This window comes from Heptranchias perlo, chromosome X (genome assembly GCF_035084215.1).
Source record: "Heptranchias perlo isolate sHepPer1 chromosome X, sHepPer1.hap1, whole genome shotgun sequence".
In the NCBI taxonomy this organism is placed as follows: domain Eukaryota; kingdom Metazoa; phylum Chordata; class Chondrichthyes; order Hexanchiformes; family Hexanchidae; genus Heptranchias; species Heptranchias perlo.
Genome location: NC_090370.1, coordinates 24,551,889 through 24,577,699, shown reverse-complemented (window position 1 = coordinate 24,577,699; position 25,811 = coordinate 24,551,889). Strand labels below are relative to the sequence as shown.

The 25,811-nt window shown below is 43.6% G+C and overlaps 2 long non-coding RNA genes across 3 annotated transcripts in view; one reads left to right on the top strand and one right to left on the bottom strand.

Moving 5' to 3' along the window:
* The window catches only part of LOC137307091 (uncharacterized), a 37,818-nt gene that overhangs the window by 6,936 nt on the left and 5,071 nt on the right, over positions 1–25,811 (bottom strand). The gene's annotated exons all lie outside the window — the stretch shown is intronic.
* LOC137307090 (uncharacterized) lies at positions 5,924–7,695 on the top strand. The gene is made up of 2 exons (XR_010959027.1): positions 5,924–6,070; positions 7,396–7,695. It is a non-coding gene; the product is annotated as an uncharacterized lncRNA (long non-coding RNA).

Genomic DNA, 25,811 nt, shown 5'->3' with positions numbered 1-25,811 from the left:
TATATTTCTTAATGCTAAAGGGTGAGGGGGAAAAAGCGGGAACAGGATGCTGAGTTCGACGATAAGCCATGATCATTTTGAATGGGGGAGCAGGCCCGAAGGGCCGAATGGCCGACTCTTGCTCCTATTTTCTATGTTTCTATGTTTCTATGATTAGAGTTGTATCAGGCCCATTTTCTACATTGTTGCAGGCCGATGTTATGCATTGTTGTAGAGATTAGAGATGTTCCACGTCAATTTTATCGATTGTTGTATAAATTAGTGATGTTTGAGGACCATGTAAGATATTGCTGTAGCGATTGCAGATATTTCAGGCCGATGTTACACATTGTTGTAGAGATGCCAGCTGTTTCAGGATAATGTTATACATTGTTGCAAAGATTACAGATAGTTGAGGGCTTTGTTGCTCATTGTTGCAATGGGTAGAAATGTTTCGGGCCTGTGTCCCACCTTGTTTTACAGATTAGTGATGTTTCAGTCCTACGTTACACATTGTTTTAGGCATTGGAAATGATTCAGGTCTTTGTTATACATTGTAACAGATGTTACAGATGTTTTAAGCCTATGTTACATCTTGTTGCAGAGATTAGAAATGATCCTGGCCTATATTATACATTGTTAGAGATATTAGAGATGATTCATGCCTATTTTATATCTTGTTGCAAAAATCAGAGCCGCTTGCTGCCTATGTTATATATTATTGTTGAGTTTAGAATGGTTTCAGGCCTTTTTTTTATATTGTTGCAGAGAGTAAAGATTTTTCTGACATGTGTAACACATTTTTGTTGAGATTAAAGATGCTTCAGTTCTTTTTTATACATTGCTGCAGAGATTAGATATGTTTAAGGCCTATGTTACATCTTGTTGCAGAGATTATATGTTTCAGGCCCATGTTATACATTGTTGTAGATATTGGAGCTGATATAGGCCCATGTTATACATTGTTGTGGCATTTAGAGAAGTTTCAGGCTTATTGTATACATTGTGTAAGAGATTAGAGACGTTTCTGGTTTATGGTACACATTGTTGTTGAGATTAGAGAAGATTTAGCCTTATTGCATACATTGATGTAGAGATTAAATATGTTTCAGGCATATGTTATATATTGTTGCAGACAATAGAAATGTTTCAAGCCTATGTTATATATTTTTGTGGAGTTAAGAGAAGTTTTAGACCCATGTTATGCATTGTTGTCATAATTAGAGATGTTTCAGGCCTATTTTATATATTGTTGCAAATATTAGAGACGTTTCTGACCTAAGTCATATATTATTGTTGAGATAGCGATGTTTCAGAGCTATGCTTTATATTGTTGCAGGGATTGGAAATGTTGCAGGCCTATGTTACAAGTTGTCGTAACGATTGCAGATGTTTCAGGCCTATTTTATACATTGTTGCAACGATTGCCGATGTTTCAAGCCTATGTTACACAGTGGTTCAGAGATTAGTAATGTTTCAGGCCTGTGTTACACATTGTTGTGTACATTAGAGATGTTTCAGGCCTATGTTACACATTGTTGTGTACATTAGAGATGATTCAGGCCTATGTTACACATTGTTGTGTACATTAGAGATGATTCAGGCCCATGTTACACATTTCACTGCTCTTTCCTCAAAGCCCTGCAATTATTTACCCTTCAAGAATTTATCCAATTCACTTTTACACATTAGTATGAAAGTTACTATTGAATCTGCTTCCACCACTTTTCAGGCAGCGCATTCCAGATCATTACAACTCGCTGCGGAAAAAAACCGACCGCATATCTTCACTGGCTCTTTTGCCGATCATCTTAAATCTGAGTCCTTTGGTTACCGACCCGTTTGCCACTGCAAACAGCTTCTAATTATTTACTCTATTAAAACTGTTAATGATTTTGCATACCTCTATCAAATCACCCCTTAACTTTTTTCTATTCCAAGGAGAACAAAGCAGTTTCTTCAGTCACTCCACATAATTGAAGTCCCTCATCCCAGGAATCAATCTAGTAAACCTCTTCTGTACCTTCTCTGAGGCTTTGACATCCTTCCTAAAGTGCGGTGCTCAGATTGGACATAATACTCCCGTTGAGGCCTAAGCATTGTTTTATAAAGTTTTAGTATATTATTCTTCCATTTGTCCTCTATCCTCTATTAATAAAGTCCGGGATCTCTCATCTTTTACTGCCTTCTCAACTTGTCCTGCCACCTTCAAAAATTTGTGCACATATACCCACAGATCGCTCTGTTCTCCCACATTGCCTCTCCTATTCTTCCAGCAAACGGATCACTTCACACTTCTCTTCGTTAATTTACATCTGCCATGGATGGACCCATTTCACCAGTCTGTCTGTGTCCTCCTGAAGACTGTTACTATCCTCTACATTGTTTACCCCGTTTCTGAGTTTCGTCTCTTCTGCTAACTTTCAAATTATATCCTGTATACCCAAGTCCAGGTGTTTAATATATACCAGTCCAGGATCACTCTGGGCCTGTTTAGTTGGGGTGTGCTGTCAGTCACGGATCATTCTGTGCCTGTTTAGTTGGGGTGTGCTGTCAGTCCCGAATCATTCTGTGGCTGTTTAGAATGGGTGTGCTGTCAGTCCCGAATCATTCTGTGTCTGTTTAGAATGGGATGTGCTGTCAGTCCCGGATCATTCTGTGTCTGTTTAGTTGGGGTGTGCTGTCAGTCCCGAATCATTCTGTGGCTGTTTAGTTGGGGTGTGCTGTCAGTCACGGATCATTCTGGGCCTGTTTAGAAGGGGTGTGCTGTCAGCCCCGAATCATTCTGTGGCTGTTTAAAAGGCGTGCGCTGTCGGTCCCAGATCATTCCATGCCTAGAATCATAGAGTCATAGAAAAATTGCGGAACAGAATGAGGCCATTCTCCCCATCGTGTACGCGCCAGCTGAGAAACGAGCCATCCAGCCCAATCCCACGTTCCCGCATTTTGTCCATGGTCCTGTAGGTCAAGGCTCTTCAGGTGCACATCCAGGCATTTTTTAAATGAGTTGAGGGTTTCTGCCTCTACCACCCTCTCAGGCAGTGTGTTCCAGACGCCCACCACTCTCTGGGTTTAAAAAGATTCCTCATTTCCGCTCTAAACCTTCTGCAAATCACTTTAAATTCATGCACCCTGATTATTGACCCCTCCACTAAGGGAAATAGGTCCTTCCAACCTGCTCTATCTTGGCCCCTCATAATTTAGGACACCTCAATCAAATCACCCCTCCGCCTCCTCTATTACAAGGAAAACAACACCAGCCGAGGTAAAATTCTCCAGTCCTGGCAACATCCTCGTAAATCTCCTCTGCAGCCTCTCTCGTGCAATTACATCCTTCCAGCAATGTGGTGATCAGAACTGTGCGCAGTACTCAAATTGTGGCCTCAGTTGTGTTTTATACAGTTCCAGCATAACATCCCTGCTTTTATATTCTATGCCTAGGCTAACAAAGGAAAGCATTCCATATGCCTTCTTAACCACCTTATCAACCTTTCCTGCAACCTTCAGGGATCTGTCGATATGCACTCCAAGGTCCCTCACTTCATCTATACCTCACAGTATCCTCTCATTTATTGTGTATTCCCTTGCCTTGTTTGCTCTCCTCAAATTCATTACCTCGCACTTCTCCGGATTGAATTCCATTCGCCACTTTTCTGCCCACCTGACCAGTACATTGATATCTTCCTGCAGTCTACAGCTTTCCTCGTCACTGTCAACCACAAGGCCTATCTTTGTGTCATCCGCAACTTTCTTAATCGTGCCCACTACGTTTCAGTCCAAATCGTTAATGTATACCACAAAAAGAAAAGGACCTGGTACCGAGCAGTGCGGCACCCCACTGGAAACAGCCTTCCAGTGGCAAAAATATCCGTCAACCATTACACTTTGCTTCCTGCAAAAGAGCCAATTTCGGATCCAATTTGCCACTCTCCCTTGGATCCCATGGGCCTTTACTTTTTTGATCAATCTGCCATGTGGGACCTTGTCAAAAGCCTTGTTAAAATCCATGTGGACTACATCAATTGCGCTACTCTCATCGATCCTCCTTGTCACCTCATCGAAACATTCCATCAAGTCAGTCAGACACGATCTCCCCTTAACAAATCCGTGCTGACTGTCCTTGATCAGTTCATGCCTTTGCTAAGTGACAGTATATCCCGTTCCTCAGAATTGATACCAATAATTTGCCAACCACTGAGTTTAGGCTGACTGGCCTGTAATAATCGGCCGATCCCTCACTCCCTTTTTAAACAGCGGTACAATGTTCCCAGTCCTCCAATACTCCTGCACTGCCCCTGTATCCAGTAAAGTTTGAACAATGATTGTTGAAGCCTCCGCTATTTCCTCCCTGTCTTCTTTGAACGGCCTCTGATACATTTCATCCGGCCCGAGTGATTTATCCCGTTTCAAAGAAGCTAATCCTCTTAATACTTCCTCTCTCACTATGTTTATCCCATCCAATATTTCACACTCCTCCTCAACTTCAATCCCCAATCATTTAGTTTTTATTTAAAGGGGATGCGCTGTCATTTCCGGATCATTCTGTGTCTGGTTAAAAAGGGTTTGCTGTTAGTCCCGGATCATTCTGTCCGTTTAAAAGGGATGCGCTGTCAGTCCCGGATCATTCTGTATGTTTAAAAGGGATTTGCTGTCAGTACCGGATCATTCTGTGTCTGTTTCAAAAGGGTTTGCTGTTAGTTCCGGATCATTCTGTCCCTGTTTAAAAGGGGTGTGCTGTCATTCCCGGATCATTCTGTGTCTGTTTTAAAGGGGTGTGCTGTCATTCCCGGATCATTCTGTGTCTGTTTTAAAGGGGTGTGCTGTCATTCCCGGATCATTCTGTGTCTGTTTTAAAGGGGTGTGCTGTCATTCCCGGATCATTCTGTATCTGTTTAAAAGGGGTTTGCTGTTCGTCCCGAATCATTCTGTGTCTGTTTAAAAGGGATGTGCTGTCAGTCCCGGATCATTCTGTGGTTGTTTAAAAGGGGTTTGCTGTTAGTCTCGGATCATCCTGTCCCTGTTTAAAAGGGCTGTGCTGTCAGTCCCGGATCATTCTGTGGTTGTTTAAAAGGGGTTTGCTGTTAGTCTCGGATCATCCTGTCCCTGTTTAAAAGGGGTGTGCTGTCAGTCCCGGGTCATTCCGTGTCAATTTAAAAGCGATGTGCAGTCAGTCCATGAACATTCTGTGTCTGTTTACCGGTAGAACAGAGATCAGACTGTGAAATACTAAGGAGCAAGGTGAGCGAGCAGGTGCGACGGGTTATATATTGACTTCACGTGGAGATAATACTGTAGTTGGAGTTGATGGGTTAAATGTCCTGTTCGTGTATCTGTCACATTCTGTCACCTGAACTCACGTGTTAAGCCTTTTAGTTGGGCCACAGCTCACAACCTTGTGATCTGAAAGATCGAGAACTGCCAACTTCGTCCAGCTGCCAACTGATCAACAGTCACACAGAAAGGAAACAACTTTTCCCAGGATTTTTTCAGAGAGCGGTCAGTCCCCGTGTGTCTGATGAAAAAATGCAGACAACTCTCTGTGCCAGAACTGATGGAAGCTCTTCTCTCGGTTCTTGGAGTCATCACACCAGAGACATCACACCAGATGGCATATTAAAGTGCACGGGAAGCGTGCAGGAGAGAGGGGTCTGATTTCGAGCTCATGTGGATGCAATACTTTGGGTGGAGTTAAGGGTGAAATGTCCTGCTTGTGTGCCTGGCACATCCTGTCAGATCAGCTCGAGTTTTAAAACCAGAAGTGGGGCCAAAAACACAACCTTGTGATCTGAAAGATAGAGAACTGCCAACTGAGGCAAGCTGCCAACTGATTCACGGTTACACAGAAGGGAAATTCGTTTTCTCCGAATATTTTCAGAGAGTCCCTCCCCGTGTATGCGATTATAAATACAGCAAACTCTCTGAGTCTAGATACAGAACTTGTGTACTCCAGCCGTCTGATCCTGACTCTGAGGAACTCAGCGGAAGATGATGAAAGTCCTGCTCTTGGTATTTGGAGTCCTGGTGCTGACTCAGTCCATCACTGTTGATTGGTGGAGGTTGGGAGGACGCGTCGTTGTCGCAAGTCGCGGAGGTAAGTTTCTCTGATCTCGCAACACCAAGTTTTGTTTAAACTATTTTATGATCTGAATGAAGCTCACGGTTTGATTGGTTAAATGAATATTATTGTAAGAATGATTGAAGAATTTAACCTGAACCAACTAAATCCCCCGATTGTTTAGTCGGTACCTGAGCGGGTAGTGGGGATGGTGGGTGTTGTTTGATGATCCAAACAGACCAGGAATTAAAGCACAAATTACTGGCCAGTGCCAAGTCAGTGGATCTCAGCCGGAGCATTGACCTGTTTGGGAGACTCAGTAATTGGTCTCAGTTCCCAGGTATTAGGGAGGGCGAAACTCACAGTTCCTGCTCCCAATCAGTGCTACCTGCTACAAAGTGTAAGAGTGCGAACGGCATCAGGAACTCCTTCAGCCCCTTTCCCCCACACTCACTGCTCAGACCCAGATGAAGAATGGTGAATTGGGAGCGATACTGGAGGCATCTGTGGAACCGGACCCCAGACACGAGTCAGATTTTCATAACATGAGGGGAAGGGATTGGATCAAAAGGGTTTCAAAACAGGTTTCTGAATCCTAATAATTCTGCAGTCTACATAGAGATCAGAATATGAGGACATGAACTGAGTAGAGGAATCAACAGTGAAACTATCAAGTTCAGTCGCCGGGTGTCAGTTTGCCTCAGTTGGGAATTGAGTGAACATGTTGTGGGTTGATGTTCCACTCCAGTACATACAGCCCAGCACTGGGGGAGTGCTGCACTGTTGGAGGTGTCATTTTTGAATGAATCGTTAAACGGAGACCTTGTCTTCCCGTTCATGGGGCAGGAAACATTTGGTGGCATTATTTGAAGAGCTGGGAGTTCTCCTGGTGTCTTGGACCAACATTACTCTCTCAACTAACATGACCAGAAACTCCCCACACTGTCAATCTCATTTTCTGTTTGTGGGACTTTGCTGTGAGCAATTTGGTGCCAACATGGTGTCGGCACTTCAGAAATAATCCTTTGTCTTTGAAACACCTTCGACCCTTCTGTTGACGGGAAAGGCTCGATATAAATGTCAGATCTTTCTTTTCTTTGTCTCTGGTCTCAGATAGCGGGAATGGTGGGCTCCATTCTGTGGAAAACCTATTGTGCTGCCCTTGAGAACAAAGAGTGAGTCTCTACAGGTCGGGGAGAGGTCAATGCGAGGTTTAATGAAGTAAAAATGAGCTGAGGTTCATGTGTGGTCCAGAGTCAGTCCCGGTAACACGGACAGACTCAGCTTCATGTTTTCTCATTGATCTCCCACCCTCTTTGTTCAGAACGGTCAATTAATTAACTCTTCGTTTTGTATTTTAGTGCACGTTTTCAACTGCAGCTCGCTTGGAGCAATGTGTCGTGAGGGATCTTGTAACACAAACGAGGAGACTCTGCTGCTGATCTGCCACGATGGGTTCCATTGTTGCAGGCCGAACTAGTGAAAGATCCAGTGATGGATTCTCACCAGCCCGAGCGCTCCAAGTTCTCACTGAATGAAACCTTCGTTCACGGGGAGCAGGCTCTGTTTGATTGTGTTCGTCCCATAACCCTCGGACCCTGTATTACTGCTGTCTGAATAATGGGCTGTACTCAGAAATAAATCTCACTGCATTGATCACAGCTTCATATCCGTGTCTTGTTTCTCTTTTGGATCATTGTGTCCCAGGTTTGCATGCTCAGGGGTCTTATGAGGCTGCGGGAAGATGTCGGAATCGTCGGTAATGAGAAGAGGAGACCAGAGCAGGGAATCTCTGAAAGTGCCTAATAACACATTCAGAAAATTACTGAAATAAGACAGGCGTTCAAGGTTCAAGATATCTCACTTGACCGGGTTTCTTCAGGAAGATTGGAAGGAGACACACATTGCATCAGGCCCATCAGATTGCTTGATTGGTCATTAAAGCGGGAGCTTTAACTCTGAATCTAGCCCGTGCTCTTCCTGCCCTGGGAGTATTTGATGGAGACAGTGTAGATGGGGCTTCACTCTCTATCTAACCCTTGCCGTACCTGCCCTGGGAGAGTTGATGTGCCAGTGTTGAGGGAGATTGACAAGAGACCCATGTGAATCTGGCAGTATAACTCGATGCTGTTGGATGAAGCTGCTCTGACATCAGTAACTATATCAAAATCATTACTTACTGAACACAATTGTATGGGTTCAAAACCTGTGATTATAACCCAACAGCGCTCTTACATTAGAAGAATAAAAAATATAAGAAATATTTAACTGTGTTGGGAAGCAAAGATAAAACATGTTCCAACTTCTGTCGCTCTCTCTGCCTCTGCCGAATCTCTCGGTCTCGTTTTCACTCACTCTTTCTCTCTTTGACTTAATTTATCTCTCTCTATGCTTCATCTTTCTCTGCCTCTGATTTCTCTGCCTCTGTTTATTTAACTCTGGCCCTGTCACTCCCTGCCTCGTTCTCCCTCTTTCATTCAGTTTGACGGGGTCTCTCTTTTCGATCTCTCAATCGCTCTCTCTCTCTCGCTACCTCTAGCTTATTTCACTCTGCCTCGTCTCTCTTACACTTCCTGCCTTGTTCTCTTCTCTATCTCTCGTTCCCTCTTCTTGCCTCGCTCTCATTCCCCCTCACTCCATCTGTATCGTCCCTCTCTCTTCTCTCTGCATCATTGTTTCTCGCCAACTCTGCCGCTTTCCTGTCTCTCGCTCGTCTTTCTCTCTCTGCCTCATTCTCTTCCTTTCCATCGCTGCTGCTCTAACTTCCCTCCCCCCTTTCTATCTCTCTGCCTTATTCTATCTCGCCTACCCTCTCTTCTCTCTCTCTCTAAATCTCCCTCTCTCTCACTTATTTCCACCTGTCACTGTTTCCTATCTGTCTGTCACTTACCCACTTTCTCTCTCTGTCCGGGTCTTCGTTCTAAGTTAAGATCCCTGATGCAACAGGACTATCCAAACACAAACACTTTCACACTGATCCCAGCCTGTACTCTGAACACATTGCATGAGCTGATCACAGCTTCTGCACCCCTAGTTCGCAAATGAGCTGCTCAGGATGTGCAAGGCCCACCAGTGGCATGGAATCCTGCAAGATTTTGACATTGCTCGAGAGCGAAGCCTGCTTTTGGTCCTAACTTCTGCTGCACCTCTGCCTCCACGTCTCATGCAGCCTCGATTCTTGAACTAATTTTATTATCTTCCATCCTCAAGTGACATTTACACACTCTTCTTCATCCATGAATTATCCATGCCTCTGATTTGGTTCTCTCTGCGAATCTTTTGGACCTTGTTTTTCCTTATTTTTGACAGTCCGTCTCTGTTACTGAATCTGTTTGTTCATTTTCTAATTTGATGTGAAATTTTTGAATAGCTGGCAAGCAATACCTGATATTTTGCTCAGCGTATTTCCACAAATTGAGATGAATCTAGGGAGCAGAAATTAACCAAATGAACCTTCTTTGAATCTTCTCTAAGGCAAGTATATCTTTCTTTAGGTAAGGAGGCCAAAACTGTACACAGCACTCCAGGTGCGATCTCACCAGAGCCCTGTACAATTGCAGCAAGTCCCCCTTACTATTTAACCCAACCCCCTTGCAATAAAGGCTAACATGCCATTTGCCATCCTAATTGATTGTCGTACCTGCATGCTAACTTTCTATGATTCCTCCACAAGGACACCCAAATCCCTTTTAAATCCCGATATAAACACACGAGGGAGAAATGAACAGAAGTGTATGCTGATAGGGTTAGATGAAATAGGGTGGAGGAGAGATAGAACAGGAGTTAAAGTTCAAAATTGGGTTAAGGCCAATTTTACTAAGCTGAGAAGTGATTTAGCAAAAGTGAAATAGAAACAGCTACTTGAAGTTAAATCAGTGTCAGAGCAGTCGGAGCCATTAAAAGGGAAATTCAAGGGTTTCAGAGTAAACGTGTTGCCACAAAGATAAAGGGTGGGACTGCCAAATCTAGAGCCTCCTGGGTGACAAGTAGCATACAGGGTAAGATAAAGCAAAAAAAAGGAATCTTATGTCAGACACCAAGTGCTCAATACTGCAGAAAGCCTAGAGGAGTATGGAAAATGAAATTAAATTAAATCGGTGAAATTTAAAAGGAAATTCGGAAAGCAAAGAATAATACTGGTAATTAAAATTACGGAAAACCCAAAAAATGTTTTATAAATGCATAAAGAGCAAGAGGATAACTGTGGAAAAAGTACAGACTATTGGAGATCAAAAAGCTAACCCATGTGTGGAGGTGGAAAATGTGGGTATGGTTCTAAATGAATACTTTAATTCTGTCTTCACAAAGGAGAGGGATAATGCAGGAATTGAAGTTAAGAAGGAGGAGTGTGAAATATTGGATGGGATAAACATAGCGAGAGAGGAAATATTAACGAGATTGGAATTTTTGACAGTCGATAAATCACTCGGCCCGGATGAAATGTATCCCAGGCTGCTCAGAAAAAACAAGGGAGGCATTAGCGGAGGTTCTGACCATCATTTTCCAATCCTCCCTGGCTACAGGTATGTGACAGAGGATTGGAGGACTCTTCAATCTGTACCATTGTGTAAAAAGGGAGAAAGAGATAGATAGAGTAATATATGCAGTCAGTCTAACCTCGGTGGTGGGCAAATTATTGGAATCGATTCTGAGGGATAACATTAACCTTCATTTAGAAAGGCACTGGTTAATCAAGGACAGTCAGCTTGGATTTGTTAAGGGAGGGTCGTGTCTGACTAACTTGATTGAATTTTTTGAGCAGGTAAGAAGGAGGGTAACGCGTTTGATCTCGTGTACATGGATTTTAGCAAGGCTTTTGACAAGCTCCCACATGGCAGACTGGTTAAAAAGTACAATCCCATGTGATCCAAGTGAGAGTGATTGATTGGCTCAGTAGCAGGAAGTAAAGGGAAATGGTCGAAGGGCATCTTTGCGACTGGAAGGCTGTTTTCAGGCGGGTTCTGCAAGGTTCAGTACTCGGTCCGTTGCTTTTTCTGGTATATATTAATGGTTTGGACTTGAATGTGGGGGGCTTGATCAAGAAGTTTGCAGGTGATACAAAAATTGGCTGTGTTGTTTTCAGTGAGGAGCAAAGCTGGAGACTGCAGGAAGATATTAATGGACAAGTCAGGTGGGCAGAAAAGTGGCAAATGGAATTCCATCCAGAGAAGTGTGAGATAATGCATTTGGGAAAGGCAAACAAGGCAAGGGAATAAACAATAAATGGGAGGATACTGAGAGTTGTAGAGGAACAAAGGGACCTTGGAGTGCATATCCACAGATCCCTGAAGGTAGCAGGACTTGTAGATAAGGTGCTTAAGAAGGCATATGGAATACATTCCTTTATTAGCCGAGGCATAGAATATAAGAGCAGGGAGGTTATACGAGAACTATATAAATCATTGGTTAGGCCACAGCTTGAATACTGCGTGTTGTTCTGGTCACACATTAAAAGAAAGATGTGATTGCACTCAGTAGGGTACAGAGGAGATTTACGAGGACATTGCAAGGGCTGGAGAATTTTAGCTATGAGAAAAGATTGGATAGGCTGGGGTTTGTTTTCATTGGAACAAAGGAGGCTGAGGAGAGATTTACTTGAGGTACATAATATAATGATGGGACTAGATAGAGTGGATAAAAATTACCTATTTCTCTTAGCAGAGATGTCAGTGCCAGGGGACACAGATTTAAAGGAATTGGTAGAAGGATTAGAGGGGAGTTGAGGACAAAGAAATTCATCAAGAGGGTGGTGGGGGTCTGGAACTCACTGCCTGAAAGGGTGGAAGTGGCAGAAACTCGCAACTCATTTAAAAAACACTTGGATGAGCACTTGAAGTGCCGTAACCTACACGGCTACGGACCAAGTGCTGGAAAGTGGGATTAAGCTGCATAGCTCTTTATCGGCCGGCACGGACACAGTGGGCCGAATTACCTCCTTCTGTGCTTTAACTTTCCATGATTCTATACCTTTATGTTTGTGTATGTGTATGTCTGTGCATGTGCCTTGATGTGTGTCCATGTGCCTTTATGTGTGTGTATTTGCCTGTATGAGTATGTATGAATATTTGTGCGTATCTGCCTTTATGTGTGTGTGTGTGGCTTTATGTGTGTGTATGTGTGTATATGTGTGTATGTTCCCGTATGTGTGTGTATGTGCCTTTATGTGTGTGTGTGTGTGCCCGTATGAGTGTGTGTGTGTGTATATGTATGTATGTGCCTTTATATATATATATATATACATGTTTGTGTTTTTGCCCTATGTGTGTGTCTGTGACTTTATATGTAAGTATATGCGTGTATATGTGTGTATGTGCCTGTATGTATGTGTATGTTCATGTGTGTGTGTATGTGTGTGCGCATCTGTGACTTTATGTGTGTGGATGTGCTTTTCTGTGTATGGATGTGCCTATATGTGTTTGTATGTGTGTGCATGTGACTGTATATATTTGTGTGTGATGAAAGTGCTGCTCTCGGTACTTAGAATCATGCTGCTGACTGCCCGAGAGGGGCGGGTGGAAGAGAGACCAGACTCGGTGAGATATTAAAGAGTCGAGCAGCGAGCAGGAGAGAGAGGTCAGATTTAGTGCTGCATCAAGATTAGAGATGATTCAGGCCTATGTTATACAATTTTACAGAGTTTAGAGATGTTTCAGGCCTATGTTATACAATGTTACAGAGATTAGAGATGTTTCAGACCTATGTTATACAATTTTACAGAGATTAGAGATGTTTCAGACCTATGTTATACAATTTTACAGAGATTAGAGATGATTCAGGCCTGTGCTACACGTTGTTTCAGGGATTACAAATGTTTCAACCCTACGTATTCATTGTTGCAGAGATTACAGATGTTTCATGCCTATGATATACATTGTTGCAGCGATTACAAATGTTTGAGGCCTACGTTATTCATTGTTGCAGAGATTACAGATGTTTCAGGCCTATGTTATACATTGTTGCAGAGATTACAGATATTTCAGGCCTATGTTGTACATTTTCATAAATTGCTACCCTCCAGCAGTTCCTTTGATAGTCAGCTGCAGAGGATTTGTTTCCCGGGAATGCCAACTTGCAAAGCAAATTGAAAGTGCCAGAAGCTCTTCTAGGAAGTGGCCGGTTAACTCTGTGTCAGTTTAAAAGGGTTGGGCTGTCAGTCCTAGAACATTTTATGTCAGTTTAAAATGGGTGCGCTGTCAGTCCCGGATCACAGAATCAAGTTGCTGATCATAACCTGAACCCGCAGACAGCTCCATCACACTGGAGATCTCAACACACTGAGGTGAACTGGGGCATGAAAAACATTCATTTAATGAAACAAATACTTCAAACAGGAAGTATTGAGCCTACACAGAAATACGGAGATCAGAGGCGCCTGTAGCTCAGGCAAAGCAGTTAGGAAGGGAGATTTTAATTTTCACATAGACTGGGACATAAGGGCAATACATTTCTAGAGTGCATCGAGCTCAGTTTTCTCAAACAATATCATAGAACTGAGAGGTTGCACATGTCAGGAAAGAGAGAAAAAGCTGGGGCTCTTTTCTCTAGAAAGGAGAAGACTGAGGACTTACGTGATAGAGGTCTTTAAGATTAATGATCTGTTTGACAGGGTAGACGCAGAGAAGATGTTTCCGCTTGCAGGGGAGACCAGAACCAGGGGTCATTATTATAAGATAGTCACGAATAAATCGAATTGAATCGAAAAATGAATGCAGGAGAAACTTCTTTCCCCAGATGGTGCTGAGAATGTGAAACTTGCTACCACAAAGGATAGTTGAGACGAATAGCAAAGATGGATTTAAGGGGAGATACATGCAGAGAGAGAGAGAGCCTGCTCCGCCATTCAATCAGATCATGGCTGAACTTCCACCTCAACTCCAATTTCCCGCCCGATCCCCATACCCCTTGATTCCCCTAAAGTCCAAAAATCTATCAATCCCAGCCTTGAACATACTCAACGACTGAGCATCCACAGCCCTCTGGGGGAGAGAATTCCAAAGATTCGCAAACCTCTGAGTGAAGAAATTCCTCCTCATCTCAGTCGTAAATGGCCGACCCCTTGTCCGAAGACTGTTCGCCTTTGTTCGACACTCGCCAGCCAGGGGAAACAATCTCTCAGCATCGATCCTGTCAAGCCCCCTCCGAATCTTATATTCTATTTTATATGTTTCAATGAGATGCGAAATGAATAGAAGGATATGGTGATGGGGTTAGATGAAGAAATATGGGAGGGGGCTCGTTTGGAGCATAATCACTGGCATGGAACTGTTGGGCCGAATGGCCTGTTTCTGAGCTGTACAGTCTACGAAATCCTGGAATTTACCACACATTCGGCCCGTCATACCTGTGCTGGCACTTTGAAAGAAGTGCCCGATTTATTCCCACATCCCAGCTTTTTCCCCACAACCCTGCAAATTAGTCCTCTTCAAGGGCATGTCCAATTGCCTTTTGAAAGTTCTTATGGAATGTGGTTTCACTGTTCTTTCATATGTTGCATTCCAAATCATAATAAACCTCAGTGAAAAGTGTGTCCTCATTTCCCCTCTGGATCTTTTGCCAATCAGTTTATTATCACAGAGAGGACGGGTACAGAGAGAGAGAGAGTAGAGGGCAAGAGAAAGGGAGAGTATAGAGGGAGAGAGAGAGAGAGAGAGAGTAGAGGCAGAGCGATTAAGAGAGAGAGAGAGAGAGAGAGACAGAGACAGAGACAGAGGAGGGTGAGAAAGAGAGAGTAAAAGGAGACAGAAGGTAGAGGGAGAGAGAGTGGGACAGAGAGAGAGAGATAGAAAGAGTAAGGTGAGAAAGAGAGAGTAGAGAGAGAGAGGTTCAGAGAGAGAGAGAAGAGGGGATGAGGCAGAGAGAGGATAAAGAGAAGGAGAGCACAAAAAGTTAAAAAGAGACAGAGGGGAAGACTGAGAAAGACAAGGGGGAGAGTGAGAGTGACCGATCGAGGGACGCGAGAGAGAGAGAAACAGGCAGAGAGAGAGAAACAGGGGAGATACATACAGAGAGAGGGAGAGACGGGGACTGAGTGTGTGATAGAGACTGGTCAGAGAGAGAGTGGAATGACAGAGAGAGAGAGAGAGAGAGAGAATCAGGGTCACAGCATCACAGAGAGGTGGAATCACCGAGAATGGGGGGAGGCAGTGATCTCTGGGGAAGGCCCAGGCAACATCCCGGCCTCTGTTAGTAGATCTCATCCGGTGTCGGACTGGCACCCACACACAGAGCATGGGAGAGTGTTGATGGAGCTTTACTCTGTATCTAACCTCTGTTGTACCTGCCCTGGGATTGTTGAAGGGACAGTGTTGGAGGAGCTTCACTCTGTATCTAACCCGAGTTGGTCCTGCCGTGGTTGACGGTTGTTTTTGCGACTGGAAGGCTGTTTCCATTCGGGTCCCGCAAGGCTCAGTAGTAGGTCTCTTCTGCTTTTTGTGGTATATATTATTGATTTGGCCTTGAATGTGAGGAGCTTGACCATGAAGTTTGCAGATTATACAAAAATTGGCCGTGTGGTTGACCGTGAGGAGGAAGGCTGTAGACTTCAGGACGATATCAATGGACTGGTCAGGTGGGCAGAAAAGTGACAAATGGAATTCAATGCAGAGAATTGTGAGGAAATGCATTTGGAAACGGGAAACAAGGCAATGGAGTACACAATAAATGGGGGGATACTGAGAGGATTGGATGAACCAACGGACCTTGGAGTGCATGTTCACAGATCCCTGATGGTAGCAGGACAGGTAGATCAGATGGTTCGAAAGGCATACGGGATACTTTCCTTTTTTAGCGGAGTCATAGAATACAAGGGAGGTTATGCTAGAACAGCATAAAACATTGGTCAGGCGACAGCTTGAATACTTGCTGCAATTCTGGTCACCACATTACAGTAAAGATGTGATTGCACTCGAGAGGGGACAGAAGAGATTTGCCAGGATATTGCCAGCGCTGGAGAATTTTATCGATGAGTAAAGATTGAACATGCTAGGTTTGTTTTCTTTGGAACAGATGTTCAATAAAGCTCCGTCAACGCCAACACAGAAATCTCCAGAGCAGGGTCTTTGGTCAGAGTGTGGTCTGTCTTCAGAGTGGGGTCTGTGTTAAGCGTGGGGTCTGTGTTTAGAGCGTGATCTGTGTTCAGAGAGGGGTCTGTCTTCAGAGTGGGGTCTGTGTTCAGAGTGTGATCTGTGCTCAGAGTGTGATCTTTGTTCAGAGTGGGGTCTGTCTTCAGAGTGGGGTCTGTGTTCAGAGTGTGGTCTGTGTTCAGAGTGTGGTCTGTGTTCAGAGCGTGATCTGTGTTCACAGTGAGATCTGTGTTAAGCGTGGCGTCTGTGTTCAGAGTGGAGTATTTGTACAGAATCGGGTCTACTTGTTCAGAGTGGGGTCAATGTTCAGAGTGGGGTCTATGTTCAGAGTGGGGTCTTTGTTCAGAGTGGGGTCAATGTTCAGAGAAGGGTCTATGTTCAGAGTGGGGTCTTTGTTCAGAGAAGGGTCTATGTTCAGAGTGGGGTCTTTGTTCAGAGAAGGGTCCATGTTCAGAGTGGGGTCTTTGTTCAGAGAAGGGTCTATGTTCAGAGTGGGGTCTTTGTTCAGTGTTGGGTCAATGTTCAGAGTGGGGTTTGCTTAGAATGGTGTATTTGTTCAGAGTGGGGTCTTTGTTCAGAGTGCGGTCTGTGTTCAGAATTGGATTTGCGTTCAATGTGTGTCTGTGTTCAGAGTGGGGTCTGTGTTCATAGTGGGGACAGTGTTCAGAGTGGGTTCTGTGTTCAGAGTGCGGTCTGTGTTCAGAATTGGATTTGCGTTCAATGTGTGTCTGTGTTCAGAGTGGGGTCTGTGTTCAGAGTGGTGACAGTGTTCAGAGTGGTGACAGTGTTCAGAGTGGTGACAGTGTTCAGAGTGTGGACAGTGTTCAGAGTGAGGTCTGTGTTCCGAGTTTGGACAGTGTTCAGAGTGGGGTCTTTGATCAGAATGTGGTCTGTGTTCCGTGTGGGATCTGTGTTCAGTGTCAAGCTTTGTTTATAAATAGATTGCTCAGACGAATTGAAAAAAGGATTCAACTGCTTGCAGAATGTATAAGAGCGTGCGGCTCAAAGAGATAGAAAGAGGCAAAGCTCTCTGAAGAAATTGGTTTTATAGCAGCTTTTGAAGGCACTTGCAGACACCTTACAGACTATTTACCAATTCGGGACTTATTAAGGATGTCTTTTCATTACTGGCTCTAAATATGTTACGGTCTGAACTCTGCACAGCAATATTATCTGAAATATTTAGTTCCCAGGGGTGAATATTCAGAGTGTTCCCCTCATGTGACACGGGTCCCTGTCTCACAGTTTGTTCTGGACACAATTTTGTGAGAATTGCGCCTTCAACAAAACAGAATTCTTGCTTCCCCCTCAGCAATCTCTGTTCAGTATGAAGATATATTCTGTCGATGAGGTGGCTTTGTTGCTAGGAATCCGAAGTAAGGAATTCAGTTGAAAACTGACCAAAGTGCTACATTTACAGAGAAAAACAGCTAAAATGGGGAAAATAAAAAGCAGATTTACAGCATACTTATGGAAAGAAGTAAAGTGGAGGAGAGGAAGATTCGATGGCGAAGAGGAGGGGGAAATGTAAATGACATATGTAATGTAACAAAGGTAAGTGCAGCCATGGAGGGAGAAGGAGAAGTGAGGGGAGAGGAACAGCATCGTCCAGATGTACAATATTGTTTCCTGTACACTGACAAAGACATCTTCAGAATGGTGTCCGTGCTCAGAGTAGGGTCCGTGTACAGACTGGAGCCTGTATTCAGATTGGGATCTGTGTTCAGTGAGGGGTCTGTGTTCAGAGTATGGTCCTTATGCAGTGGTAGTTGGTATTCAGTGTCAGGTTTTGATTATAAATCGATACCTCAGGATACTTTACAAAGACTGCACGCAGAATGTGTGAGAGAGTGCGGATTAAAGCGAAAATTGAGGAAATGCCCTTTGAAGAAATAGGTTTTAATGATTCCTTTGAGGGCACATGATCGGCACCTCAGAGCAACTTTGCCAATTCAGGGACTTATAAAGGACAACGGTTCCAACTGTGAGCATGATTACAATTCCTCCCACCCCGCATCCTATCGGTTCTGTTTCTAGAGTGGGGACAGTGTTCAGAGTGGGGCTTGTGTTCAGAGTGGGACAGTGTTCAGAGCGGGGACAGTGTTCAGAGTGGTATCTGTGTTCATCGTGGGAATGTGTTCATAGTGGGAAATGAGTTCAGAGTGGGGTCTGTGTTTAGAGTGGAGTCTGTGTTCAGATTGAGGGATGTGTGCACAGTGGGGAATGTGTTCAGAGTGGGGTCTGTGTTCAGTGTCGGTCTGTGTTCTGTGTCAGGCTTTGTTTGTAAATATATATCTCATATTGCTTTACAAAGAATTCAACTGCGTGCAACATATGAGAGAGAGAGAGAGAGTGCGGGTTAAAGAGATTTTTGAAGGAACTTGATTGGCATCTTAGAGCAACTTTACCATTTCCGGTACTAATGAGGACATCTTTCATTACTGGCACGAAATATGTTAAGCTCTGAACTCCAAATAGCAATTTTACCTGAGATCTTTAAGTGTCAGGGGTGAATGTTCAGAGTGTTTCTCCTCACGTGATTGGAGGTCCTGCCTCACAGTTTGTTTCGGACAGAATATTGGTTGAATTCGAAATTCAACAAAACAGTTAGCTACTTCCCTTTGAGCAATCTCTGTCCCGGATGAAAATATATTCTTTCGATGAGGTTGCTTTGTTGCTTGCTATGAAAAGTAAGGAATTCAGTTGGAGAATGACCAAAATGTTCCTGTTACTCACTCAGGCAGATAAATTGGTGAAAATAAAAAGCAGACTTAAAGAAGATTATTAAACAGAAATAAAGTGGAGGAGAGGAGGATTCGGGGATGAAGAGGAAGGGGCAATGTAAATGACATATGTAATGTTCCAAAGGTGGGTGCAGCCACGGGGGTGAAGGAGAAGTGAGGAGAGAGGAACAACACCGAACAGATGTACAATAAAGCTCTGTCTTCACTAACACAGAAATCTTCAGAGTGGGGTCTGTGTTCAGAGGGTCGTCTTTTTACCAATTCAGGACTTACAGCCTCTTTACCAATTCAGGACTTATTCAGGGCATCTTTACGTTGCTGGCAGTAAATATTCTAAGGCCTCAACTCCGCACAGTACTTTTATCTCAGGTATTTAGGTCCCAGGGGTGAATATTCATAGTGTTCGCCTGATGTGACACAGGGCGCTGTCTCATAGTTTGTTCTGGATACAATTTTGTGAGAATTCCGCCTTCAACAAAACAGAATTCCTCCTTCCCCCTCAGCAATTTATGAAAATATATTCTGTCGATGAGGTGTCTTTGTTGCTCGGAATCCAAAGTAAGGAATTAAGTTAAAAACTGACCAAAGTCTTATGTGTACAGAGAAAAGCAACCAAAATGGCGAAAATAACAAGCAGGATTACAGTATACTTAGAGAAAGAAGCAAAGTCGCTGACGAAGATGAGGGGGAAATGTAAATGAAATATGTAATGTTACAATAGTGTGTGAAGCCATGGAGGGTGAAGGAGAAGTGAGTGGAGAGGAACAGCATCGTCCAGATGTAAAATAAAGTTTCCTGTACACTAACAAAGACATCTTCAGAATGGAGTCTGTGTTCAGAGAGGGGCCGCTATTCAGAGTATGGCCCTGATGCAGTGGTGGTCGGTATTCAGTGTCAGGCTTTGTTTGCAAACAGACACCTCAGATGACTTTACAAAGAATTCGAATGCACGCAGATTGTGTGAGAGAGTGCGGGTTAAAGAGAACATGGAGAAAAAGCCTTTTGAAGAAATTGGTTTTCTTTTGCGTCCACACGATCGGCACCTCAGGGCAAAGCTGCCAATTCAGCGACTGATTGAGAACACCGGCTCTCACCGCTACATTGACAACAACACCTCCCACCCCGCTTCCTGTGGGCTCTGTGTTCCCAGAGTGGGGACAGTTTTCAGAGTGGGCACAATGTTCAGTTTCGGTCTGTATTCGGTGTCAGGCTTTGTTTGTAAATAGATATCGGAGGTTGCGTTACAAAGAATTCAATTGCGCGCAGAATGTGAGGGAGAGACAGTGCGGGCTAAGGAGACAGGCGGAAAAACGAACTTTGAAGAAAGAGGTTTGAAACAGGTTTTTGAAGGCCCTTGAATGGCAATTTAGATCAACTTTACGAGTTCTGGGTCTATTAAGGATAACTTTCATTACTGGCACGAAATATGTTCGGGTCTGAGCTCCAGACAGGAATTTTATCTGAAATCTTTTGTCCCTGAGGTGAATGTCAGGAGCGTTTCTCCTCGTGTGACACAAAGTCCTGTCTCACAGTTTGTTTTGGACAGAATATTGTTTGAATTCGAACTACAACAAAACAGATACGTCCGTTCCCCATGAGCAATCTGTGTCCCTTACGAACACATATTCTGTTGATGAGGTGGCTTTGTTCCTTGGTATGAAAAGTAAGCAATTCAGTTGGAAAATTACCAAAATGTTTCAGTTACTGAGTCAGGCAATAAAATTGGGAAAATAAATAGCAGATTTAAAGAAGATTTACAGAAAGAACTAAAGCGGAGGAGAAGAGAATTCGGTGTTGAAAAGGAAGGGGGAAATGTAAATGAGATATGTAATGTTCCGAAGGTGGTAGAGCAACGGGGGTGATGGAGAATTGAGGAGGGAAGAACAGCATCGTCCAGATGTACAATAAAACTCTGTCTACACTAACACAGGAATCTTAAGAGTGGGATCTGTTTTCAGAATGGTGTTTGCGTTCAGTGTGAAGCCTGCATATGGAGTGGGGTATGTGTTCAGAGTGGGGTCTGTGTTCAGAGTTGGGCCTGTGTTCAGAATGGGGTCTGTGTTCAGAGTTGGGCCTGTGTTCACAGTGGTGTCTTTGTTCAGAGTGTGGTCTGTGTTTCGGCTTTGGTCTATGTTCAGAGTGGAGTCTGTGTTCTGAGAGGAGTCTGTGTTCCGTGTGGGATCTGTGTCCAGTGTCAGGCTTTGTTTAACAAAAGAAAACTCAGACTAATATATAAAGGATTCAACTGCGTGTATACTGTATGAGAGAGTGCAGCTTAAAGAGATAGATGGAGGGAAAGCTCTCTGAACAAATTGGATTTAAAGCAGCTTTTGAAGGCACTTGCAGACACTTCACAGCCTCTTTACAAATTCAGGATATATTCAGGAAATCTTTTCATTACTGGCGCTGAATACTTCAAGGCCTGAACTCCACACAATAGGTTATCTCAGGTATTTAGTTCCCAGGGGCAAATGCTCATAGTGTTCCCCTCATGTGACACAGGGCGGTGTCTTACATTTTCTTCTGGATACAACCTTGTGAGAATTACGCCTTCAACTGAACAGAATTCCTCCTTCCCCCTGAGCAATCTCTGTCCGCGTGAAAATATATTCTGTCGATGAGGTGGCTTTGTTGCTCGGCATCCAAAGGAATTGAATTGAAAACTGACCAACGAGTTATATTTACAGAGAAAAGCAACTAAAGTGGGGGAAATAAAAAGCAGATTTACCGCATACTTTGAGAAAGAAACAAAGTGGAAGAGAAGAAGATTCAATGACGAAAAGGCGGGGGAAATGTAAATGACATAAGTAATGAAACAACGATGGGTGGAGCCGAAGGGGTGGTGCGGGGAGAAGGAGAAGTGAGGAGAGAGGCACAGCGAAGTCCAGATGTACAATAAAGTTTCCTGTACACTAACAAAGACATCTTGAGATTAGGGTCTGTGTTTAGAGAGGGGTCTCAATTCAGAGTATGGCCCTGATGCAGTGGTGGTCGGTATTCAGTGTCAGGCTTTGTTTATAAATAGATATCTCAGATGACTTTACAAAGAATTCGAATGCACGCAGATTGTGGGAGAGAGTGCGGGTTGAAGAGAAGATGGAGGAAAAGCCTTTTGAATAAATCGGTTTTCTTTTGTGTCCACATGAGCGGCACCTCAGAGCAACTCTGCCAATTCAGGGACTTATTCAGAACACCGGCTCTCACAGCTACATTGATACACCACCTCCCACCCCGCTTCCTGTGGGGTCTGTGTTCCCAGAGTGGGGACAGTTTTCAGAGTGGGGGCAATGTTCAGTTTCGATCTGTTTTCAGTGTCAGGCTTTGTTTGTAAATAGATATCGGAGATTGCTTTACAAAGAATTCAACAGCGCGCAGAAGGTGAGGGAGGGACAGTGCGTGGTTAGGAGATAGGTGGAGAAAATAACATTGAAGAAACAGGTTTTAAATGGGTTTTTGATGGCACTTGAATGGCAACTTAGAACAACTTTATCAGTTCAGGGACAATTGAGGATGACTTTCATTACCGCACGAAAAATGTTCGGGTCTGAGCAAAACATAACAATTCTACCTGAGATCTGTAGGTCCCAGGGGTGAATGTTCGGAGTGTTTCACCTGATGTGACACAAAGTCCTATCTAACAGTTTGTTTTGGACAGAGTATTGTTTGAATTCGAACTTCAAAAAAACAGTTACCTCCGTTTCCCCTGAGCAATCTGTGACCCTTACGAAAACGTATTCTGTTGATGAGGTGGCCTTGTACCTTGGGAGGCAAAGTAAGCAATTCAGTTGGAAAATGACCAAAATATTTCAGTTACTGGGCCAGGATGGTAAAAAGGGGAAATAAAAAGCTGATTTAAAGAAGATTTACAGAAAGAACTAACTTGGAGGAGAGGAGAATTCAGAGATGAAAAGGAGAGGGCAATGTAAATGAAATATGCAATGGTGCAAAGTTGGGTGGAGCCCTGGGGGTGAAGGAGAAGTGAGGAGAGAGGAACAGCATCGTCCAAATGTAGAATAAAGCTTCCTCTGCACTAACACAGAAATCTTCAGAGTCGGGTCTTTGTTCAGAGTGGGGTCTGTGTTCAGAGTGGTGTCTATGTTCAGAGTGGGGTCTATGTTCAGAGTGGGGTCCATGTTCAGAGTGGGGTCTATGTTCAGAGTGGGGTCCGTGCTCAGTGTGGGGTCCATGTTCAGAGTGGGGTCCATGTTCAGAGTGGGGCCTATGTTCAGAGTGGGGTCCGTGCACAGAGTGGGATTCGTGTTCATAGTGGGGACAGGTTTCAGAGTGGGGACAGTGTTCGGAGTGGTGTCTGTGATCATCGAGGGGACTGTATTCAGAGTGGGGTCTATGTTCAGTGTCAGGCTTTGTTTGTGAATAGATATCTCTGATTGCTTCACAAAGTATTCAACTGCGTGCAGATGGTGAGGGAGTGTGCGGGTTAAAGAGATAAATGGAGGAAATACCTTCTAAGAAAAGGGTTTGAAACAGTTTTTTGAAGGCACTTGATTGGCAGCTGAGAGCAACTTTACCATTACCGGTACTAATAACGACGACTTTCATTACTGGCACGAAATATGTTGGGCTCTGAACTCCAAATAGCAATTTTACCTGAGATTTTTAATCTCAGGGGTGAATGTTCAGAGTGTTTCTCCTCATGTGACACAAGGTCCTGCCTCACAGTTTGTTTCGGACAGAATATTCGTTGAATTCGAAATTCAACAAAACAGATACCTACTTCCCTCTGAGCAATCTCTGTCCCGTATGAAAATATATTCTGTCGATGAGGTGGCTTTGTTCCTTGGTGTGCAAAGTAAGGAGTTCAGTTGGAGAATGACCAAAATGCTTCAATTACTGAGTCAGGCAGGTGAAATGGAAAAATAAAAAGCAGATTTAAAAAAAGATTTGCAGAAAGAACTGAAGTATTGGAGAGGAGAATTCGGGGATGAAGAGGAAGGGGGAATGTAAATGGCATATATAATATTCCAAAGGTGGGTGGAGCCACGGAGATGAAGGAGAAGTGAGGAGAGAGGAACAACATCGCCCAAATATAAAATAAAGCTCCATCAACGCTAACACAGAAATCTTCAGATTGGGTCTTTGTTCACAGTGAGGTCTGTGTTCAGAATAGGATTTGCGTTCAGTGTGATGCCTGTGTGCAAAGTAGAGTTTATGTTCAGAGAGGGGTCAGTGTTCAGAGTGGGGCCTGTGTTCAGAGTATGGTCTGAGTTCTGAGTAGTGTCTTTGTTCAGATTGGTGTCTTTGTTCAGAGTGGGGTGTATGTGTGCAGAGTGGGATTTGTGTTCAGAATGTGGCCTGTGTTCAGAGTATGGTCTGAGTTCCGAGTAGTGTCTTTGTTCAGAGTGGTGTCTGTGTTCAGAGTGGGACCTGTGTTCAGAGTATTGTCTGAGTTCCGAGTGGTGTCTTTGTTCAGAGTGGGGTATGTGTTCAGAGTGGGATTTGTGTTCCGTGTGGGATCTGTGTTCAGAGTGGGATTTGTGTTCAGAATGTGGCCTGTGTTCAGAGTGTAGTTTGTGTTCTGAGAGGAGTCTGTGTTCCGTGTGGGATCTGTGTTCAGTGTCAGGCTTTGTTTATAAATAGATACCTTAGACTAATTTATAAAGGATTCATCTGCTTGCATAATGTGAGAGAAAGTCCGGCTTAAAGAGATAGATGGAGACAAAGCTCTTTGAAGAAACTGGTTTTAAAACAGCTTTTGAAGGCACTTGTAGACACCATAGAGAAATTTTATAATTCAGGACATAATAAGGACATCTTTACATTACTGGCACTAAATATTTTAAGGCCTTAACTCCGCACAGTACTTTTATCTCAGGTATTTCGGTCCCAGGATTGGATGTTGATCGTGTTCCCCTCATGTGACACAGGGCGGTGTCTCATAGTTTGTTCCGGATACAATTTTGTGAGAATTACGCCTTCAACAAAACAGAATTCCTCCTTCCCCCCGAGCAATCTCTGTCCCGTATGAAAATATATTCTGTCGATGAGGTGGCTTTGTTGTTATGAATCCAAATTAAGGAATTAAGTTCAAATCTGACTAAAGTGTCATATTCACAGAGAAAAGCAACTAAAATGTTGAAAATAACAAGCAGATTTACAGCATACTAAGAGAAAAAAATAAAGTGCAGGAGAGGAAGATTCGATGACGAAGTTGAGGGTGAAATGTAAATGAAATATTTAATGTTACAATATTGTGTGAAGCCATGGAGGGTGAAGGAGAAGTGAGGGGAGAGGAACAGCATCGTCCAGATGGACAATGAAGTTTCCTGTACACTGACAAAGACAACTTCAGAATGGAGTCTGTGTTCAGAATATGTTCCTTATGCAGTGGTGGTCGGTATTCAGTGTCAGGCTGTTTATAAATAGATGCTCAGATGACTTTACAAAGAATTCGACTGCACGCAGAATATGGTAGAGAGTGCAGGTTAAAGAGAAAATGGAGGAAAAGCATTTTGAAGAAATAGGTTTTCTTTTGGGTCCACATGATCTGCACCTCAGAGCAACGCTGCCAATTCAGTGACTTATGAAGAACACCGGCTCTCACCGCCACATTGATTACAGCGCCGCCCACCCCACCTCCGGTGGGCTCTGTGTTCCCAGAGTGGGGACAGTCTTCAGAGTGGGGGCAATATTCAGTTTCGATCTGTATTCAGTGTCAGGCTTTGTTTGTAAATAAATATCGGAGATTGCTTTACAAAGAATTCAACAGAATGTGAGGGAGGGACAATGCATGGTAAGGAGATAGGTGGAGAAAATAACATTGAAGAAACAGGTTTTAATAGGTTTTTGACGGCACTTGAATGGCACCTTAGAACAATTTAATCAGTTCATGGACTATTGAGGATGACTTTCATTACTGCACGAAACATGTTCGGGTCTGAGCAAAACATAACAATTCGACCTGAGATCTGTCGGCCCCAGGGGTGAATGTTC